Source organism: Pseudopodoces humilis, chromosome 32, assembly GCF_049639895.1.
Source record: "Pseudopodoces humilis isolate 2021_Gansu_Grassland_sample_001 chromosome 32, ASM4963989v1, whole genome shotgun sequence".
Taxonomy (NCBI): Eukaryota; Metazoa; Chordata; class Aves; order Passeriformes; family Paridae; genus Pseudopodoces; species Pseudopodoces humilis.
In genome coordinates this window covers 2,070,808-2,094,441 of record NC_142231.1, presented here as the reverse complement: position 1 = coordinate 2,094,441, position 23,634 = coordinate 2,070,808, and the positions used below count along the sequence as shown (strand labels likewise).

Sequence of the window (23,634 nt, the reverse complement as noted above, 5' to 3'; positions counted from 1 at the left end):
ATGGCCATGAGTGGAGGGCTCAGGGCTGCCAGACCAGGATACAGTCGCAGGGCAGGAGGCAGGGCTAGAGGAGCAGGGCTTGGATGTGACCCTGGAGGGATCCAAGAGGTCATGGTCAACCAGTGCCTATTGGTGCCCCTGAACCTGAAGATTGACCCCAACATGCAGCAGGTATGGCAGGAGGAGAAGGATCAGATCAAACCCCTCAACAACGAATTTTCCTCCTTTATCAACAAGGTGAGACACGTTCTGCTCCTCCAGCTCCAGCATTACCTGGAGATGGAGTCAGGCAGTTCTCAATGTTAGAAATTTAATTCTAATCATTAAAGCAGAGTTAAGGATTTTGTGCAGGACTTTGTTCCATATCCATTTGTCCATCTGTCTGTACAGATCTTTTTGACAACTTGGATGCAGAACAAATTTCTCCAGGCTTTCTTGCAGAGAATATTTCTCCTGGCTCCCAAATCTTCCCACCAATGATCTTCTGGGTGACATGCCCATCAAATCATGCTTTAAATTACAGAAAATATTTACAACCCCTGCCATATTAAACCTCCATTTCATGAAAACCAAGGAAAGTTTTGAGTAGAGGATCCTGAATTATCTGTATTGTTCTGATGGGTTTCAGGTGCAGTTCCTGGAGCAACAAAGCAAAGTTCTGGAGACCAAATGAAGCCTTTTGAAAGACCAGAAGATTGTGAAGAATAGCCTGGAGACCACATTTGAGTCGTACACCAGGAGCATGAGGCAGCAGCTGGAGACTCTGGGAGGAAAGAGGCTGCAGCTCAGCTCCAAGCTCAAGGCCATGCAGGACGTGGTAGAGGACTTCAGGGTCAGGTAGGCAACACCCATAGAAAGACCTGTCCAGTTTTCCTTCACTCTGTTCTTCCCACATCAGTGAAAAGGCCAAAGACAGCCCAAAAACCTCAGAATCATGGAAAGGTTTGAACGGGAAGGGACATTAAAGATCATCTCATCCCACCCCTTGCCATGGGCAGGGACACCACTCACTATCCCAAGCTGCTCCAAGCCCCATCCAACCTGGCCTTGGACACTCCCAGGTTTCCATGAGAAATCCATTCCAGGGCCTCCCCACCTTCCCAGGGAGGAATTTCTCCCCAGTATCTCATCTAAAACTCTCCTCTTTTAGTTTAAAGCTAAATGAGAATTCATTCAATGTATTGGATAGCTTGAGCACTTTGGAAAGTGAGGAGTTCCCTTCTGCCCCATGGAAAGTTGCCAGAATTCTGGGTGAGAGTTTCAGCTCAGCAACTCTTCGGGCTGTTAGGAGCAGGAGTTCCCTCTCTCCTCTGCTCTTTGAACTTTGGGAAAACATCCATCCAGTATTTGTGTCTGCTCCCATGACCATCAGGGATCTGCTGGGAATGGATGTGAAAAAATGAGGAGCTTAAATTGTCAGTGTGGAACCAGAAAAATTAAAGGTGGGAGTAAAGTGCTCATCCCAGCTCCCAACAAGGCCATGTGCATCCTGCTTGGACCCTCTGCTCTCCTTTCACAGGAGATCACATGCCTGACACTTTGTGCCAGCTTTTCCCACCAGGAAAAGTTCCCTCCAGCCCCAAAGCAGCATTGAAACATCCTTGACTGCCCTGGAGAAAGAAATCTGCATGCACATGAAACTCTTGGACAGTCAAAGGTCACATCAGAGATGCAGTTTAGACTTCACAGCTCTCCTTGTGTCTGACAAAGTGGCAATTATTCCTTTGGGATCAGCAGATTCTGGGGCGAAGCTCAATGACATCACACACATTGCTAGGCAAGGACCATCCTCTTGAATCCACACCTACAGAAGGACATCAGGCTCCTGCCCCACTTCCTAGGAGTTTGTCCTTCCCACCTTTATCTATTTTAAACTTTTTGGGTTCCAAATTTTCTTTCTAATATGGGAAGTGGAATGACATCATCTTTAAGGTCCCTTCAAACTCAAACCTTTGATTCCTCTGGACCAAACATTAATCCAGCAACAGAAGAAAAACAAGTATTAAATTTTTTTCTTCTACATGGCCAAGAGCTTTGAGACCCACAAATGAATGCAAAAATGGGGCTCTGCTTAACGGAAATTATTTTCAGGGACAAATATACCTGATGGGAATAAATCCTCCCCCATGAAAGCACCAGGAGACGCCCATGGTTTATTACCTGCACGGACTCCTTCCTTTGAACTCCTCTCTTTCATCTCCCCCATTTAAGCATTCCGTAGGAGCTGGGCATCAGTCCAGGCTCCCACTGGGTTTTGACTATCCCAAGAGCGTGGCCTTGGCTCTCCCTGCGCTAGCCACCCTCACCCTACTCCCCGGCCATCCCGCGGGAGCTGCATAGCAGATCCCGGCTCTCCTGACTAACCAGGTGTGGCGATGAGCTCATTCCCGGCTCCACCCAGAACATTTTAGGAGCACAGGGCTCCCATTCACGGGATAAAAGGTGCCTTTAATAAGGGCCTGCAGCTTTTCTAGACGACCCCTCCCATCTCCAGGATGCTGCCTTTTCCATCATTACCAGTGACATACGACGCTGCTCTTGGCCGCACCGGAGCTCCAGGCTAGCTCTGCGGTGCCACTCCGGCACGGGCAGTCATCAGGAGTGGGGAACTGCAGGGGAAAGGCGATCCCACTGCAGAACCTTCAGAGCACTGAATCCTGCCGGGCTCTGCCAAATCAGGTGTCATAGGTGGCGGCAAAAGGAAGGAGGAGACTCACTCGGCTGTACTTCCCAGGAACAGGTTTATTCGGGAGAGGGGATGAGCACAAGGGTCTGGGTTGGGACAAATCAGGACCGAAGAGAGCCCACAGCACCTCTGTGCACTGGGTTTTATCTCAGGGGCGGGCACAGTCCAGGGTCCAATGGGAGCTCACGGAGGGAGGGCTAAGGGGAGGAGGTTGCAATATCAGGGACCAATGGGGATACAAAGAAGGCGGGAATACAACATAACAACCAATAGTGTTTTGAGGAAGGGATGATATACATGGAAGGAGCTGGAAGGAGAGGTGGGGTTTACAGTGATGGATGGGGAGATGGGGCAGGGTAAAAGGTGATGGACAGGGAACATTCAGGAAAACTGGGTGGGGTTTACATAACAGACAAATGGAACCAACCAAAGCAGTAAATGGGGGAGAACCAGGAACATACCAAACAGATGAAATACTAACAATTTTAACAGAACTGAATAAATGAACTACAACAGACATAGAAGTAGAAACAATAAAGCTCCATCAAGGACTCTATTCCAGTGCTGCTCCCTCCAAAAATCTGTGGAGACCCTTTGGTCTCTCCTCGTGTGAAGAGGGGGTTTGCACAGGCCCCTGGAGGAGGCTGTGAAGGGATTCTGAGCTCTCCCTCCCCATAGGTGTGAGGAGGAGATCAACAAGCACAGGACAGCAGAGAACAACTTTGTCACGTTCAAGAAGGTGAGGAGGCACCACCACCAAAGCAGGGACAGCTTTGGAAAGGCAAACCACATTCAAATCACCCTTTGTATGCAGCAATGCCAGGCCTGAGCACCGGGAACAGGTGGAGTCATCCCTGGAAGCAGAAACACCCAGTTGTGCCAGTGGGGCAGTGCTGGTCTGTAATTCCTCCTTGTTTCAGGTCACTCATCCCAAACTCAGGAGTGTCCCACAGACCAGCACAGATTCCACAGATCCCACTGATCTGGTCCCCCAGATCAGCTCTGGGTCAGCTCTCGTCCCTTCACCAGATGCTCTGCCAGTCCTCAGCATTTCTGTGTCCAATCCCAGCATCCACAGCCCCTGGTCCCACCTGCAGAAGACACAATAAGAAGTTTACGCTGTTTCAAGTATTGTACAAAATATCTGTCTGGGCACTGGCAGGAAAATGGAATTTCAGTGGTGTGACATTGTTTGGATCCATGGACATCCGTCTCCTCCCCTCCCAAAAAAAAAGGTGGAGGTGAGAAATCAGTTTACTCTTGGCTCTGTTTAAAGATGTAGAGGTCAAGAAATCCTCCGTTTCCGGTTTAATATGAAATTTCAGTTCTTAATTTAATCTGAAACTCCAAAGGTTTGTGTTAGATACAAAGACTTTGCCCAAGGGCTCAGAGAAGGTCTGGTCCAACCTCCATTGCCCCCATTGCAGGATGCGGATGCTGCCTATGTGAACAAGGTGAATCTGGGGACCAAGGTGGATGCCCTGACAGATGAGATTAACTTCCTGTGAGCCCTCTACAAAGCAGTAAGAGTATCCCAAAATTCCCAGTCTGCTCTTTCCCCATTTTCCCAGTCTCCAGAGGCTCAAAGAGCCCAAGAGCTGGTCAGTGCTGCAGCTCCTCCCCAACTCTCTTCTACACCTTAGCTCAGGGCAAACAAACAGCGAAACATTTGGGACAGAAAATGAATTTGTTTACAGCAGCTGTCCCAGATGCAGACCCAGATCTCCAACACTTCCACAGTCCTGGCCATGGGCAACAACAGGAATCCAGACATGGACAGCATCACCACTGATGTCAAGGCAAAGTACGAGGACATTGCCAACCAGAGCTGCGCTGAGGCCAAGTCCTGGTACCAGAAGAAGGTGAAGAAGCAAAAACAAACAGGGAGATTTTTGTTTAGCATTTTGGAAAGGCTGGTTTATACTGGAGAAAGCAAGCAGCAAGGACAGGGAAAAATGGTGTAAAATGAAGTGGATTTGGAGAGGAGTTCAGATAGTCCCTTGGAGATGTTTGACAGTTGGACTTGATGATCTTAAAGGTCTTTTCCAACCTTAATAATTCCATGATTCTTCACAATTCTATGTGAAATTGTTGCTTTGATAATGAGAGATGGAGGAGCAGAAGGAGACCCCTCCTGCAGGCACCCCACACCTTGGCAAGGGCTTGGGACTCTGATGGGCCCCAGGAGGACCCCATGGTATTGAGAGACCGCCAGTTTATTCACCACCCTTCACAGAAGTAAACGTGAACGCCGTTTATTTCTATCTTTAGCACACCTTTTGTAGGGTTCTACAGGGTCCATGGGCAGAGCAAGCTACTATTGGCTAACACACACAGGTTTACATTTTTTCTCCTACACAAGGATATTGTTTTGCTTTACTCTGTCTTCTGCAGGAAGGTTTCAAGGACTTTAGCCTTCAATATCACGACTTATTTCAAAGGCTGGTTTGTGCATACAGGACTTTACTAATATATCAAATATATCAACAATTCCCCCTTTCTCTTTTTGCACAAACCAGGCTTTGGATGTGACTCTTTCTACACTCTTATGAAGACAAGATAACATACAACTTAGACTGTCATTCCGATTAACACTATAAGTAAAGTCCGTCCCCCTTCTAGCACAAGAGACCTCAACCATCCAATGATGCCCCAGCTGGCGAACCAACTTCCAATGGGATCACTATCTTCTTTCAGGGCATGTAATCCATCCTGTAGTTGTTGCAGTTGCTTATGGATGGAAGCTGAATAATCAGTAAGATTCAAACTGCACTTGCCTTCAAACTCCTCACAACCATGTCCTTGTGCTAAGAGCAAAAAGTCAATTGCAGCTCGATTTTGTAATACTGCATGACGTACACTACTCACATCACTGAAAGTTCACTTAACATTGTGGATGTTAAGTTCAATTCTTTCTTAGTCTAACAAGCAAGCCTTTTTGGAGTTGCTAAGCCTTAATTCATTCAGGCTTCACTTTGACTGTTCCATGTTTTTCACTTTGTTAGCTACATTCAGCAATTGGTGTAAACTTGGATGGAAACAAAGTAAGTTTCCCAAGGTAACAGGGTCTTCTATGTGGACTAGCAGGAATTCCATTCCATGCTCTATCTCCACAGATTAGGAATATGGAACTAGGTAATTGCTTTGGTAATTGTCCTGTGAGATTGCACCACGAATAGAGGCTTTACTTTCAGTGGTAGTAACGAGATCAGCTATAGGGTCGACTGCAGCCCAGTGCTGCATTACTTTGTTGGAATGACTTTTATTGGGGGTTCAAACATTATCCATCCACCTGAGGTATTGGTGGAGCTTAACAAATCTAATTCTTCTGAGGGCTGTATGGTAACATTGAGAACTTTGGTAATTTTTGCTTGCCAACAGGCTTCAAGTTGTCTTAATGTGAAGCCAACAGTGCGACTGCACTCTTGCAACATTGCCAATCGATTCAGTTGAGTCTCATTACTAACTAAACCTTTAAATGTTTGAGGATCCCATTCAGGGACTCCTATGAGACAGGTGCGAAAGGATCTCCAGGTGTGGCTAGGCTCAAACACATTGACCTTTGGCCAGTTCAGTGTGCCAGAGTGACCCATATGTTCTGTCACTTTTGGATGTTAGCAGACAGTTGGTCAGGACTATACACAACACAATTACCATAAGTAGTTTGTTCCATGTAAATGACACCATACTTGCAAACTCACAACTAAAACTTTAACGTTAAATGAACTTTCAAAGATGCTTACACTACCTCTTGAAGGGGGAATATTTATACTTTATACCAACATAACAATTACTACACAGGCTAAACTCTTTATCTTAAACTATTATCTAACTACTTTTAACACACGTGCTCTGGTATATATGTAGTCTAAGCGTGAAAGCAATTTGCTGAAAGGGTAAACACACAACTACAATTTGCTTTATATACAGTTAGATGGAGTCTCTACATTTTTCTTAGATCTTCTACAGAATTTCTCTAACACGATTCAGTCCTGGAACGTTCACTGCTCCCGTGATGTCAGCTGGCAGCTGATCGGTGACTGAGGGCTTTGATGTTCAAGTTGTTCTTCAGATCCTTCTAAATCTTAAAAGAGAGGATAACTGAAAAATTGGTAGAGACACAACATCATAATAACAACATAAAATTTCTGTTGGCAGCTGTCTGTATAGTGTTCAGACACAACTGTGTCCTGACAGCTCCACTTCTGATCCATGTCTGGAGTACCAAGGCTGTGTGGTGACTTCTCTGTTCACTGGGTCTCGTGTGTTCAGAGGCAGACAGTCTGGTCAGATGAGCAGGTGACTTTTTTGAACCTGCCAACAAAACACAGACACTTCTCCCCTTGAAGTTAATGAATTACACTAATCAATTGTTTTTAGGGCATCCATCTCCCCCGTTTTCTTAAAAAAATAAAAATGAGATGTACTTCTGTTATAAACATCAACATCAACACAAAACCCTATACACAATGAATAAGAACCTATAGCAGTTAAAAATCAATTAAATCATAAACATTATTAATAACATATGTAATATATAACTACTATTAGTTACTTAAAACACTGCACCAGCATCCCATAGTTCGCAAACAAACAGAAACAACAAAATCATCAGTGAAGGATTGGATAACCACCTCCGGAAATGATTCTCCAAGCCCACTTCAAAATTGATCCAGCTGTCATATTAATAGGGTCAAATTGCTGAGTCAAAAAGTGACTCAAATACGGATTTGGTACAGAAAACATCTGGGTCTGTTGGCAAACATTCCGTCCAGGTAAAGTCAAGGCTTGGCCAGGGCCTAGGCTTTAAACTGGAAAGATGCCTCTTAACATATTTCTAAAACAAGGTTCTCAATAGTAGCAGCTATGAGATGCTTACAGCACAGCAAACTGATGAAATGCATTTGTATAAAGCAAATGATCAGAAGCCTCAGGTGCCAGACCAATTAAACCATGCAGCAGTTGGTTTAATCTGAAGCCTCTCCCAGGGCAGCTGATCCTCAGCAATGGTACATCTTCTTAAAATTCTGGAAACACTGAAAAATAAGAAAGCTATAACAAACAAAAACTGCAGATTGCAACAACCAATAGAACTCCCGATGAAGTCAAGGGTGTCACAGACTGCATTCACTTCTATCCACAAGCAGGTGTTCATCAGCGTTCTGTCACAGCTGTTTCAGTTGTAGTTATCTTCCTCTTCTCTAGGAAAATAACTATACTTTGTGGTTTAGACAAGTGTCTCCAATAAAACAAAACAATTTAAATCAGACAATATTTAAACCTAATAAAAATTAATTATAACAAAAGGAAATAACAAAACTTAATCTTAAAAGAATATCTAAGTTATAAATCTTAACTTAAAAACATTCAAACCTAAACATAATAAAACTTAACTATTCTTAATTCTATTAACTCTTAATCTATACTAAATAAAAACACAATTTAATCTTATTCTGTTACTACAAAAAAGCAACTAAAAGTTTGATACATACCTTTTAAACACAATATAACAGTAACATGGATTCACTATAAAGATTATAAAAATGTAACAAATACATCACAATTCTATGTCATCTAGCTTTGAGAATAACCCACAATAACTGCAAATGTTACTAAAAATACTTATTCATAACAGGAATTTGTCTAGTATATGCTCAAATTGGTTAGGATTGTAAAGTGCAGTTTTTCTAGAGAAAAACCACAACAACACAGGATTTGGCAAGTTGCCATTCAGCTTTATAGCACTTTTCAGAAGCATCAAGTCCAATTTTTAAACTAAAATCCAAAATCCAAATTAGTATATATGCAGTTATATGTGTTTTATATAACAGAAGGACTCACATTGAAATTACCTTATTAAAATTGTGGAAAAAACAAGCAAATAGATAATATATACTCACAAAGTTAACTTTAACAAATGCAGGTTTTTTTCTCTCAATTTCTCTCTCGCTGTTCGCAGATAGAGGAAAAAAGGGCACGATTTTTACAGAAGCAGGTGATGTTACACGAAAAGTCTCTCACGGCCAGGTGCTAACAACGGCGATCATTGCAGCTTATCAGCGTGGCCTTGGAACTTTTCTTGCACTGCTTCTACCCCCGGGGTGCCTTTGTTCTCTGCGCCCACCTCAGTGCTCCCCCATGTCCCCCTGGTTCGGGTGGAAACCAATCTAAATTTGGCTTCTTTTCTTCCAGGGCGGTAAAGATGGAACTTAAATAAGATTGTAGTGATAAAAGTGACTCCAAAAATGAAGCAAATAGTTCCAAATGTATCACATCCTGCCGTAACTGAGCAGATTCTGTTCGTTGTTTCAGCGTTCGCTGTGGAACTTTTTTCTCATTATTTTCTTCTCTCTAACTCTCCCTCCCTCTCTCCATGGGCAGCATAGATAGGAGATAGCTTGCCCAGCAGTGGGAGGTAAAGACATCTGCCGCTGTGACTCAGGTAGAATTACGGGGCTCACAGCCTCAGCATATCTCGCTTTTCTGTTTTTTAAGGTATTAATTACAATCTGCCAAGTTCGACCAAGAGACACAATGTCCTTGCTCTTTTCCGTAATTGCTGTTTCCCATATCAGAACCCTAAAATCCGTCTGTTCATTCACTGCAAAGAGCAGTGGGAGCACTGCAAAATGCCCGTGACAATTAGCCCATACAATGAGCATATCCAGGTCTTTTTCCTGGGCTGCTTCGCCTCGTTTAATGAGAATACAAAGAAGCAGTTTTTTCGCCGCCGCACATTCCACTTCCATGCTAGCAGCAAACAGCGGGGGGAAGGTCACGACCCCTCTACAACGCTCCCGCACCTCGGTCTCCCCCAGCAACCTGAATTTCCACGTCCAACCGCACCGCATCTCGCCGCGCTCAGGCTGCCTATCCAGTACCGATCCAAGGCAGCGTCTATCTGCGCTCAGATCCGCTCCACCAACCTCGGTCCAAGGCTCCGTCCCACCGTGCGTGGACTCACCAAAGCCCCCCTGCCCGCAGGGTGTCCCGTTCGAGCGCCAAATATTGGGAGCCCGCCAGTTTATTCACCACCCTTCACAGAAGTAAACGTGAACACCGTTTATTTCTATCTTTAGCACACCTTTTGTAGGGTTCTACAGAGTCCATGGGCAGAGCAAGCTACTATTGGCTAACACACACAGGTTTACATTTTTCCTCCTGTACACAAGGATATTATTTTGCTTTACTCTCTCTTCTGCAGGAAGGTTTCAAGGACTTCAGCCTTTAATATCATGACTTATTTCAAAGGCTGGTTTGTGCATACAGGCCTTTACTAATATATAAAATATATCAACACCATGGGTCCACCTCTCAAGGGATCTCAGTGGGCGACCTCGAGCCTGGCAGGGGAGGACTGCAGGGCCCCCAGTACCCTGAGGGGATGCCAGAAAGGGCCTCTTTGAGGTCCTGATGGATGTGCTTGCCTACAGACACCGATTCCCTATGGGAATGGGACTGAGAGCTCAGAAGGACACAGAAGGGGGAAGCTCAAGATGAGTGTGGAAAGTCCTGGTCAAGAGAGGATCAGAGCAGGGTCAGTCTCTGCCTGTCCCCCATGGCACCTCCCTGCCCATCCAGTATGAGGAGCTGCAGCTCTCAGCCAGCTGGCATGGGGATGACCTCCAGAACACCAGGGTGGAGATCTCAGAGATGAACCACTTGGTCCAGCAGCTCCACTCAGACATGGATAGTGTGAAGAAATAGGTACAGGCATAGGACCTCCCCAAATGTGGGGTGCTCCTATCTTCACCCCTAGCTGGAAGGGGCCTGGAAATCAGGAATTCCAGACCCATCACATGGTCACTGGACTTGTTCCCCGCAGGTGGCTGGGCTGCAGACAGCCATGGAGCACACATGGAGCAGCACAGGGACATTGCCCTCAGGATGCCAGAGCCAGGCTGGAGGAACTGGAGGATGCTCTGCAGAAAGCCAAGGCACACCTGGCCCAGCAGTTCCAGGATTACCAGGAGTTCATGATGTCAAGCTGGCCCTGGACATCAAGATCACAGCCAACAGGAAGCTGCTGCAGGGTGAGAAGAGCAGGTGGGATCTCTCCATGCAAACCAAATCCAGGATTGTTCTCACCTTTGCCTTGCAAGGAGGTGAAAGTGCCACAGAATTTTGCAGAGAAAATTCATCCCCATCCTACGCAGTTACAGGTGTGAGAAATGAACTTGTAAAAATTCGTAAAAATCTAAATAAATGTATATAACAATAACGAAATAAAATATAAAGTACAGTATGACACACAAGCCCTTCCCAGATCTAGCCACGAATTCCCACTCAAAGGATAACGATCCTAGCCGGCGCCCATCAACAAAAGAATAGACAGGACGCGGCCCATCAAGCTGACAGGAAAAAAAAAAACTCCTCAAACTGACAAGGACAGGCTCGGTGACCATCAACGGGGAAGAATAGGCAGGACACGAAACATCAAGCCAAAACGGAGAAGCACCGACGAGATATTCATCACCGGACCCGAACACCTCGCCTTGCGGGCTACCGTTGGGGAAAGCCATCAAGTAAACAAAAGGAAAAATCCAGCCGAAATATCCATCGGCTCCAACCCGGATCCAGCCATCCCATCCGGATGGCCTGAACCACAAGAGCCACTCAGAATTTCTTTACATATGAGGAGACTCGGTCCGGACGTCCATTCGACTCTATTCTCCAATGCCAGGAAATCAATTCATACGACAATCAAGGACTGTTGATGAATGGTGCCTGCCTGGAATTTGGCCTCAAGGCTAAAAATCCCTATAAAAACCCCGGACAGTCTACCCTCCTGCGTGGATTTGGGAACACCTATACCTTTGAGTATAGACCCCTGTCCACCCAGCGCTGCGCTGTTTGTTTTATTGTGGTTTTCCCTCATTGTTTATTTTTTTATAGAAATTGTTTTATAATAAATTGTTTTTATTTAACCCAAATCTGCCTTTGCATTTATAACACAGGTGTCATTCCAAATCCTCTTGGATGCTCCCCATCAGACCCAGCCCCCCTTGGGTCTGTTTTCCAAGGTCCTTGGTGCAAAACTATTGCTTGAAATTATCCTTATACAGAGCCTTGACTTCTCCAGCCTCTCTTTCTTCCAGGCTGGCTGGAGAAGGTGTTGGTGCCATGAATATTTGTAAGTAATCCATCTCACAAACAATACATTAAGTGATTCCTTGATTGTACTTGGAACTGAGGGTAAGAGAAGGAAGATGCAGTTTGTAGTTATTGGCACAAAAATTAATATAATTAGGTTTTGCTGTCTAATTTTCCCAGCCCTTTAGATGGGACTAGGGAGGCCAAAGAACCTGAGGCACATTTTCCTCAACCAGATTTGAACCTGAAGGGATTTGTACATTGAGATTGTCCCTTGGGAAACTCAGATGCCTCAGGCCAGGAAGAAAAGCCAGAGAATGTGTGAAACCTAGTCAGTGATAGACTGTCCAAGAAATAATTGAAATGTGTAAAACTAAAGCTTAAAATTCCTTTGTACTCTTCCAAACAAACCCTGTGCCCCTGCTTTCCCATCAAAGCCATGGTCTCATGTGGGAGCAGCTACCGAGGTGGGAACACACTGGGGCTGGGACCAAGTTTCAACAGGCTTGGAATGGGGGAATTTGGCTCTGGAGCAGGAAGCAGCTCCAGCGTAAGGTTTGTATCAAAAAGCACCATCCAGAAAAGCCACCTGAGCTGAGCCACTCACCTGGAGCACGGGAGGGCAAGCAACACCTTCACCTGCCAGCACAAAGCCTGGAATAATCTCAAAATCCGTGCTTTTCTCTTAGCCATTGAGGGAAAACCTTCCCAACGCTATTTCTCGGCTTGGGAGCGCTCCCTCTCCCAGTCCAAACAATTCCCCTGTATATCCCTCCCCCAGCTGGTGAGTGCAGCTTATCAGTGAATAATCAGCTGTCTCATTAACGAATCTCATTAACATCAGAGCTCAGTTAGCACCTTCCCAATGCCCCGGTGCCAATCCAGAGGAGGGGCAAGAATCATGTTTACATCTGGAAACAGAGCCTGTTCCTTCACCTGCCCAGGAATCCAGGAGAGTTGAGCCCATGGTGGCGTTGCCTCCCACCTACTCCTTCCTCACTCCCCAGATTCTTAAGGAATTGAAAACAAAACATCTTCCCACAGGCAGTTTTGCTATTCCCCAATTCCTCTGGCATTGCTGGCTCCAGGGCTCTCCTGCTCTACCTACATCCCAAAATTCAGCCTTAATTTTCCACACATCAAAGGGCTCTCTCTAATGTCCAATGAATTCTTTACTCACCCAGAAGGGATACCTTTAGGTGCCCAAAGCCCACATATCACACATATCACAGGTGTCCCAGCAGAAAAGCATTCCCCTTCTCAGAAGATGGAAACAGGTTAGAAACACAGGGAAGCAGGGGAATTATTGAACCCAAACCATAAATTTTACATATCTTGGTAAAACATCTCTGGTTTAACATATTCAGGTTTAGTTTTTTGTTTGGTTTGGTTTTTTGGTGGGTTTTTTTTGTTTGTTTGCTTGGGGTTTTGTTGTTGTTGTTGTTGTTGTTTTGTTTTTTTTTTATGGGAAGGGGAGGGAGGCAAAGAAAATGGTTGGGAAATTCTGTACCAAAATGTAACCAGTTCGTTCCTCCCATTTTCTGCTCCTGCTGGACTTTTCATATGATTTTTATGAAATTTCTTCAATAAACTGCAATCAAACTACGAGTGGTGTCGGGTTTCTGTGCCACCATTAAACTCCTTTGCAAGTGTCATTTTAGAGTAACTTTAGATTTGGCCTCTTCACCAGCTGTTGCTCACAGCCTTCCCATCTCCCACTCCTCCCTCTCTCTGTCCTGAGAGGAAGGGGAACACTGGAGCATTGGGAGAGATCCCAAGGCAGCACCTTGGGAAGTTTTCCACGTTTAACAGCCAACAGAGACCAGAAGGTGGGGCTAGTTTCACCTGGCCATAAACACCACCATCCCAACCAGCCAAAGAGCAGAAAGAATTTGGGGTCAAAAGTTGTTCCCCAGGAGCAACCCCCTCCCAACCCCATGGACTGAGAGCATTTAGGCAGTCCCTGGAGGTGCCAGAAGAGGGGGAATGCTCCAAGAGGTTTTTAAAACCAAGGAAAATGGATCCAAATGATCAGAACTAAACTTTTGGAAAGGCTCACTCCAGATGAAGGGAAAGCAATCGAGCTCTACATTCCATCCCCTCTCTGGAGCAGCTGGCAGAGCCACCAGGCCAGGGGTTACCAAGAATGGGATTCCAGGGCAGGGAGAAGCTCCCAAGCCAAGGTTTGGGCCAGGTCTGCCAGGCTGCAAGTGCTGAGATCAGCCCAGCTCTGCAATTAAACCCAGAGACAATGAGCCAACCCCACTCCTTCCACTTCCCAGGAGATGACAACTCTCCCAGGCACCCAGGGTCCAACCAGGGAAATGCTGAGCTCTCTGAGCTCCTTTTAGGATGGATCCAAAAAAAAGTGCTCAACTCCCAGAACTCCACACAGCTTCACCCTAAAAGATTGAGTGGCTTTTAGGATTGCGTGCAAGAACTTCTCCATGGAGCAGAACATGTTCCCAGGCCATGGGAATGTCAAAAAAAGAAAAAAATCACATAAAAGCACTTTTAGAAGAGGAATTTCCAGGGCTAAGCCTTATCCCATTGCAGCCAAAGGAATTAAGAGTGTTTACACCCACGGCACAGAGCCCTATTGATATTCCAGCAAGGATGAGACTGAAAATTACCTATTTAATTTCTCCAGGAAAGATTTATCCGCCTTTCCTGCAGTTTTGTCACTCTCAACCCACCTCTTTCACTGAAAAATAAATACATGTACAGTCCAAACCCACAGGGATTTGGCCAACGATTCCAGCAGAAAGGAATGCCCAGGTCTGGTTTTCCTAGCAGCAATTCCCCATGGAAGACACTCCTGCAAGTGATGAGAGGTGTCATTCCATGGAACTGATCTTTGGGATGGCAAAGGCTGCACAAGGATCAGAATCTGTCCCAGGTGCTCATGGGTGACTTCCATCAGCAGCTGCTGGGGTTGGGCATCTGGAGGTGGAAGAGGGGGATTAGATTAATGTTCCTGTTTAATCATGGAATATCCCGAGCTGGAAGGGGCCCAAAGGATCATCAGGTCCAACTCTTGGCCCTGCCCAGGACAATCCCATGGATCCCACCATGTTCCTGTGTTTAACTTAAATAATGAGGAGCAAAGTGTTGGTTTTTTCTTCCCCTTGCAGGTGTGAGGAGCAAGCCCCACCCCACAGGCCTGTGCACAGGAGGAGTTTGTTGTGCTCAGAGCTCTTTCAACCAAATATGACATTTATTCCAGGCTTTTAGGGAGAACAGCAGCCAATGTTGTTGGAAGGAAGGTGAGGCCTCTCTCTCTCCAGAGACTTTAGAGGGACCTAAAGGCCAACTTTTGGGCAGATTTTAATTAAAAAGATTAGAATCCCACCTTAAGTGGATCAACTTTAGCTGAGTGTGTTCATGTAGGATTTTTAGAAACCCCAACTGGCCCAAACCCTTCCTCCTCTTCTCTGTCCAGTGACATCCGTCATCTTCCTGAGAGGAAGGGAAATGTGTCCTTGAAGGGAACAGCCCTGGGAATTTGAAATCTCATTTTCTGCTGCCATTAAACACTTTTCCATTTCCCAAACCCTTTAAGTGCTCCAGGACACAAGGATTGTGCCTCTGTGAGCAAAGATGAGCTGAAAGCCAAGGTGGAGTGCCTCATCCAAGGGCACTGGAGAGCCTCTGTAAAGTGTTCCTTTTCTCTTCCTCCTTGCCATGTCTCTTCAGGACTCTGTGGATATGGGCTCCCACAACCCATCACTAAATCCCAGAAATTTTTTGGTATTCCAAGCATATATCAGTTGATTGCTCTGGATTTCAAAGGTGTTATTCCTGCACTATTTGTGCAAGTTCCCAAGGAATCTGTTCCAACCTGATGGAAAAGAGAGATGCCAAGGGCTTCATTCTTCAGATTTCCAAATTTGTATTAAAGTGGCTTTTTAAAGGTCAATTTTCCCAGCCCCTGCTGGATTTCCCTATCTATGACATGTTCTCTGTCCACTTCTTGCTGCTGCTGAGTCATTTGTGTCCCCAGAAGCAAAGGTTTGGCCTTAAAGCTCCAGATCTGGGACTGCAGCCCCAAAATCCCACCAAGGGTTTGATCAGTGACTCATCGCCTCGCTCTGTTTGTATTCCTCGTGTTCCTGCTCTCCTCTATGTGAGAAACCAAGAGGAGCCACTGGAATGGCAACAGTTCCTTGGACACAAAGACTGCAGTTGTGGATGTGATCCTGAGACTGCCTGGAACAGGGAAACACCAAAGCCCAGGGAAGGATGACTCAGGACGCTGAGGTGTCCATTGCAATCCAAATTTGTGGTTTTCTGAACCTCTTCCAGAGCATGGGAATAATAAAGGCAGTTTGATGAGAGTCAGATGAGCTGCACCTCTCAGGCTCATGAGTAACCTGAACACCAAGTAAAGGGTCTGCTATAGCCAGTGACTGAGCTACCATCAATTGTAGCATCAGTGAGGACACAGCAGAGACCATCACCTCTGGAACTGCAGCAAATCCCACCGAGACCCCACCTCCCAGGGTGTGACACTTTCCAAAGCGTTTTCCAAAACACTTTACAGCATTTAATCCAGGCATTTGAGGACCCAAATGCCTCTCCAGTCAAAAGATCCTAAACCTCCAGGGTTTTCCCCAAATGGGAGACCTCCAATGAATGAAGATGAGGTTTTACGCAGCTTCAGATCTCATCCAGCTGCAGGCTCAGCCATGGCTTTGGCACCTTTGCCACTCCAGTCAAGGTGAACTGGAACATTCTCAATCCTTGGAAGTGTCCAAGGCTAGGTTGGATGGGGCTTGGAATAACCTGAGCTAGTGGAAGGTGTCCATAGCAGGGGTGAACCAGGATGAGTTTTAAGGTCCCTCCTAACCTAACCATTCCATGATTCCACAATTCTACTTGGCTGAACTCATTCAAAACATTTCAGATTTGGTGAGGTTTCTTTGGAGTCCATTTGGTAACATTTCCAACACATATCCCTATTGCATTGGAGAAGCTGCAGCTTCACCCACTCCCCTTCAAACCCCTGCAGACCCTTCCTCCCACAACCCCTCCCTCAGATTCCTGCCCCAGGCCTGGCTGTGCTAGTTGGCTCATCCAAAGCAGAAAGAATTCCTGAGGATGAAAATGTGGAGAAAGGAGCTGCAGCCAGAGAGCCCCAAACCAAAACCAAACCTGGAGCAACATGAGGATTGAGGAGAACCATGGGGTTAACTCAGGCTCTTCTCCTGACCAGTTTCCCTCAGGATGTCCAAGAGCCCTGCAGCCAGAACATCCAAGAGCTCCCAAATACCTCCAACAAAACTGGGGATTGTGGCTCCAATCTCAACTAACCACGGGACAAGGAAGAGGAAAGAAACGCGTGGAACAAAACCAAACCCTTCATCTGAAACTTCCACCTTTTCCCTACAAAACACCACCCTTCCAAGCAGAGACAAAGCTCCAACGCTATCTGGTCCTTCCAGGGATCCAGTATGAACAGGAGCAGCAGGAAGAACCCAATCCCAACACCACAAGGGCACAATGTAAGAGGGGCCCTGCCCCAAACCAGGTGGGAGCAACCTTCAAGTGAAGGATGAGGAGATGCTGCTTTTCCAAGGATTTGGCCAATGAGTGTCTAGAAAAAGCCACCACATTCCAGGCATTGACTTTGGCTCAAATTAATCAGCAATTTTCTAAAATTAATGAATGTGTTGGAAAACACGCAGATCAGCAACCTATAGGAAAACCACCTTGGGAAATAGATTTAGCCCTGTAGATGTTTCCTGGCATTGAAATGAAGGGTTCTACCTTTTTCTAGGTAGAAACAACAACAAAATGGTCATTTACCCTTAACCTGGCAGCCAGAATTTATTAATTCCCAGTAAATTCCCATTTATTGCTGAGAGTTTTATTAACAACCAGAGTCATTCTTGCCTTCAAATCTCTCTCTTGAAAGCAGAGGGACCAGCAAAAAATTAGGATCTCCTTGGATAAAAAGCATTTCACACCTTTGAAATCTCAGCTTCAGTTCACCCAACTAGTCAAAAAGGGAAATTTTCACCCAAAAATAATTCACTTGACCCAAATTCCCGAATTTTTGTTGTCCTTAAACAAGGCCTAACTATGGTCCCTGTGACTTTAAATCATTCCTCAAACTCTAATAGGACAGACCAGGTGCTGCTCTGGCTGCCAAGCACAAGTAATGTTAATTAGTCCCTATTCTTTGCAGCACAAACATTTTGTGGAAGTTTTGTGCAGCTTCACCCCATTTCCCACACAAATAAAAGGAAAAGGTGCCCTGCAGAGGGAACTGCACCCAGGAATCAGCTTCCAGCACCAACCTCTGTCCCAGCACTCACCATGTCCTGCTGCTCCTACTGCATGGGCTGCAGCCACGCCAGAGGGAATTTTGTCTTTTCCTCTGTAGCTCTTCCCAGAACTTGGTGGTGTGGTTTCAGCACTGCCCTGCGTCCCTGGGGTGCTCTGGGCTGCTCCAGCAGCAGAAACTGTGATGGTTCATGGTCAGGGCCCAGAAGAGCTGGTGGAAGTTGTCCTCCAACACGTGGACACAGTTTTGGTGCAGTCAGAGCGGGGTTCAGCTACAGTGGCGCCAACTTCAGTTCCAGGCTGGGCAGAGCCTCCCAGCCTTGCACCATCACCCCATCACCATCACCCCATCACCATCACCTCCTGCACCAGCACCCCCTGCACCACCTCCCCCACTGATGCCTTAAGTTTTAGCTTTCATATTTTCTAGATTCTGTACTGCATTTTTATATAATTCTGAACTTCACATAAAGTGTTAGCAAGTTCTCTTCACAGTTTAATCAGACAAAACAATCCCTTTCCAGCCCGAGAACCAAGGACACCATTGCAGCTTTAGGCCCAAAAAGTATAAACAACATCGAATTGAGGGCAGCAAACTGAGAGGATGGGACTTCATAACCTGAAGCTGTAATTGGATAATTAAGCCCAATATGGAAATGGACCAAAACTTATAAAACTTTTGATGATGAAAACTTTTGATCCATCATTCATCTTGGGTGGAGCCATGGCCAGGCTCTTGTACTGCCCAAAGTGTATCCTTTGAAAGTCTTTTTAATAAATACCTACTTTATTCCTTTAACACTGTCTAGTATCTGTTCTAGGTAGCCTCTGAAGGCATCATCACCACCATCACACCCTGAACCATCACCAACATCGTCCCCACCGCCGTTGCACCCATCACCACCCCAGAGCTGCTGCTCCGGACAGAGCTCCATGCCAGCGTGCAGATGGTGAAGTACCAACAGAAGGAGCAGCTCAGGACCCTCAACAACAAATTTGCTTCACTCATTGACCATGAGAACACTCCCCAGTTCCAGTTCCCAGGGTCTGGAGTCCAAGGGAGGGGTTGGGCATGGACAGGGCATGGAATCCTGGCAGAATAAGGATTCCTCTCTCATTACAACAAACTCTCTCATCAGAGATACCGAGGGAACTTGCAGAAGTTGCCAGGGGAGAACCTTGGGGTTTATGGGGCCTCAGTGTCCAGGCACTGCTGTTCTGACCTCTGGGCCTGACTGGGGCAGGGAAGAAGCTAAAACCAGTTCCAGCTGAGTCCCCTCTCAGCCCTGTCTGCACAGCTCACATTTGTTGCAGAGCTGGTTTCAAGAATGTCTTTGCTTTTTTGTGCATTTCCACATGGGTGCCCCCAAACAAAAGCTGCTGGATTGGGAAACGCTGCCAGGTGTGCCGAGAGCAGGAACACATCCTGTGCATCAGCACTGGCTCACCCAAGCACTTTGCCATGGGATACTTGGGAAAAGACCCACAGGGATCATCCAGTCCAACTCCTGCCCCTGCACAGACACCTCAAAATCCCACCCTGGTCATTGTCCAAACATTCCTTGAGTTCTGACAGCCCTGAGACCAGGACCATTCCCTAGGAAGCCTTGTCAGTGCCCAGCCACTCTCTGGGGAGGAACCTTTTCCTGATATCCAGCCTGACCCTCCCATGGCACAGCTCCAGCCACTCCCTGGGTCCTGTTCCTGGTCCCCAGAGCAGAGATTGGAGCTGTCCCTTGGGATGAAGCTGCAGCCCCCAATGAGTCTCACCTCAGTTTCCTCTTCCCCAGCTGGATAAACCAAATTACCTCAGCTGCTCCTCATGCAGGCCCTCCAAACCCTTTTCACAGTCTTCACAATCCTCTTCCCATTTCCCATTTTCCTTTCTGGGATTCAGGTTTGGATCCGGAGCAGCAGAAGAAGGTGCTGGAGACCAAGTGGAGTTTCCTGCAGAGTCACTGTGAGAGCAGCATCAAGGCCATGATCAGGGCTTTTATCTGGAATTTGAGGGAGAATCTGGAAGCCTTCAGAAGAAGCAGAGCCCAGTTACAAACGGGCCTGAGAGCAGCAAAGCAGGGTTGGGAAACCAACAAGAAAATGGGAGTAAAAACCAGAGAAATGCAACTTCAGAGCTCAAAATGTTGCTTGAAATTTGTGAACAGGCAGAAACACTGGACTTTCTGGGCTAGCAAATGGTTCCCAGAGAACTTGTAGGCAGAGATGAAATGGATTCACCTCCAGTAGATTCCCATGGTGGAGGTGAAGATGATGAAAAATCTCCCAGGATTTCAGTACGGAAAGCAACATCCACATTTACAGACAGATGGAGAAAGCAGAATATCCCTCTTCCACATTTGCTTTCCCTCTTTCCTGACTCAGAAATTCAGATTTCTAAGTGTTCAGCAGCTTTTTGAAGTCACACAAAAGCAATTCTGCTGCAGAAACCTCTCTGAAAACAAGTTTGTTTTCCCACGGGCTACAAAACAAGAGCAAGGTATCCCACAACACTGTGTGGGGAGAGGGAAAAAAACAGGTTCATTTGTTTCACTTGTGGCCTGAAGGAACTCAAAGAATGAGGGAATTGTGCCGAGCTCCAGCAAAACCTCCCATTTTCCCACACAGGTCCAGGGATGAGCGGACACATCCCAGGGGGAGCTACTTGTCCTAAGGAAGATGAGCAAGGGACTTTCTGGTTGAACTGTCCCCTACTCATTCACGTTTTTGGGTGGCTGTGGTGACTTTTTCCCCAAGGCAGCACAGGAAACAAGTACAAACAGAAGCTGGGTTTGGCTGGGTTTGGCTCAAACTCCAATCAGACCCCAAATTCCAGAAGCTGGAGCACGGTCACAGCACTGACCCTGAGGGCAGCCCAGAGTGTGCTCTCCTTCATAAAATTCCCATTTCCATCCCTCAATGCTCTCCAGAACACTGTGAGAGATCTCTTGGACAAAGCCAAGCTGGAAGGCAAGGTGGGAAGGCTGAAAGAACAGGGTGAATTCCTGAGAATATTCTGCAAAGAGGTGAGAGGCTTCCCCAGGGTTCCAGAAGTAATTCCCATTTCCCAGCTGGATTTAGAAGCTGGTTGTCCTGGGGAAGCATGGGCTCACGCTAATGTGGTCCAGGGCTCGCTGGTGATTCAGTGTGAAAGGGTCACCCCAAAGGGGGACCAAACAGGATGGTGGGGGTGGCACCAGTTTGGGCTGGACTGCGTGCACAGCAGGCACAGCCCATGTCCCCACCACTGGCTGCAGGCCCAGATCCCAGACACTTCTGTGGTTCTGCAGAGGGGCAACAGCCAAGACCTGCATCAGGATGGAACCATCAAGGACGTCAGGGCTCGGCACAGGGACATCGCCTGCAGGAACTGGGCATGAGCCCAGGCCTGGCAGAAAAACAAGGTTTCCAGGAGAACACCTGGAAAGGGTGGGGTGGGGCCCACCTCTCTTCAGGCCAACTTCAACCCCCACAGAGACACCCCTCACTCCCTGATCTGCTCTGGTTTAACTCGAGTTGTGTTTTGGGATATGCAATGACACCTTTTGAGTTGTCTATGGGACAAAGAACAGCCGTAAGCAGAGGGAAGGAAGATTTAGATGGGATATTGGGAAGAAATTCCTTCCTGTGAGGGTGGAGAGGCCCTAGAATGGATTTCCCAGAGAAGCTGGGGCTGCCCCATCCCTGGAAGTGTCCAAGGCCAGGCTGGACAGGTCTTGGAGCAACCTGGGATAGTGGGAGGTGTCCCTGCCCGTGGCAGGGGTGGGATGGGATGAGCTTCCAACCCAAACCATTCCATGGCTGTGATTTTAATTGGAGGAGCTGAGAGTCACTGCAGACAGCAGCACAGAGAGCCTGAGAGAGGTGAAACCCATGACAGCTGAGCTGGCACAGATGGTCCAGAGACTGGAGAGAGAATCAGGATCACCAAGGGCCAGGTGAGAAATTGGGAGCACCAAGAACCAAGTGAGAAGTTGGGAACACAATGGGCCAGGTGAGTACAGCCATGTGTGGGAATTTCTGCAGGGAAGGCAGATTTGCTGCTCCTGAAAATTCCACAGCCACTTCACCTGGTCCTGGAACAACTTGTAAAGGCTCTTCAGGAGCTACTGCTGTACCCAGGACTGTGACAGCCCCACTCTTGCCATCCCTGGCTGTGTCCCACTCCCTGCTATGTCCTTGCAGAGTGCCAAGCTTGGGGCCACTGTTATGGATGCAAAGAGCAAACTCTCAGAGCTGGAAATTACTCTGGAAAAAGCCAAGGCTGACCTGGCCCTGCAACTCCATGAGTTCCAGGAGCTGAGGAACCTCAAGCTGGTCCTGAATATGAACATTGTCAATTCAGGGAGCTGCTAGAGGGTAAGAAGAATAGGAGGGGGATGGGACTCCAGGACTCCTCAACTACTTCAGTTCTATATCCTGGGAGGGAAAACTCCTGGAAAAAGTTATCCCAGAGCTGTGAACCTACCAGGCAGTCCTGTACAGGTCAGCTCATCTCATCCAGCCCAACAGAGCTGCAAACCCATGCCAGGAGCCAATCCCACTGTCCCAACAGTAGGATATAGGATCAGGCTTGCACTGGAGGCCAAAGGGATTGGAATTTACATACAGACAGACAAATAACGTCATAACCCACTCTCCACAGACTCTGTGGGGGAGGTGCCTTCCCATCAAAACCTGTAAATTGTAAAATCAAAACCTACCAAAATCTGCATCTTCTCCAGGGAATTTCCTAAGCTGGATTCTTTTTCTCTGCCTTTTGCAGCTGCTTTCCACTCCCAGTGAGGTCTCGCCTACATCCCAAACCTGGATTTGGAAGTGCCCCAGGATCAGCACCCAGAAATTCCCATTGGACCAGTAGGGCTGGGGTTGGAGCAGTGGAATCTGAGCAGCAGGAGCTCCCACAGGAAGGGTGTCCTGGAAGACCTGTGGATCATGGCAGCGCTGGAAACAAAGCCCCACATTTCCCATTGCATGGAGACAAAAAAGGGTTATTTTCATGCTCGAGATTTTTGCTATTTTTTCTGAGGAACCCAGGAGAAAGAAAGACTAGAATCCATCATCACTCCCATTAAACCCAGATCCTTTGTTGTAGTTCCCTGGTCTTTCCATTCCCACAAGTGCAAGGACTAAAATGAGGTAGGAAGGAGGGGAGGCAGCTCTTTCTCCCAGGAGCTGACCAGGTCCTTCTCAACTCATTGATCCCCTAGCAAAGACATCCCAAACTGTCATGCCATGCCATGCCGTGCTGTCCCGTCCCATCCCGTCCCATCCCATGCCATCCCATCCCGTGCCATCCCATCCCATCCCGTGATATGCCGTGCCATCCCATTCGCCTTTTCCCAGGAAGACAAGAAGAGCACAAATCCCACCATCTCCAGCAAGAGGCTGGAAAAGGTTCTCTCCCTGTGGTGCTGCCCTTTATAACCTCATCAAGCCAATGAGGCTTCCCAGATGGGAGTCTTCCCAGGACGGAAATTTTCCTTTCTCCCACCCCTCTCCCCCCTGCCCAGGGGAGCTGAGCCCAGGCCCTGCTGCTTGTAGGCCATTTCATTTTTTTGAAACATCAGATG

General features: G+C 47.0%; 1 pseudogene; it reads left to right on the top strand.

The window, feature by feature from the left end:
• LOC102107810 (keratin, type II cytoskeletal 75-like) lies at positions 1 to 22,417 on the top strand (annotated as a pseudogene).
• Positions 22,418 to 23,634: the final 1,217 nt, after the last annotated feature.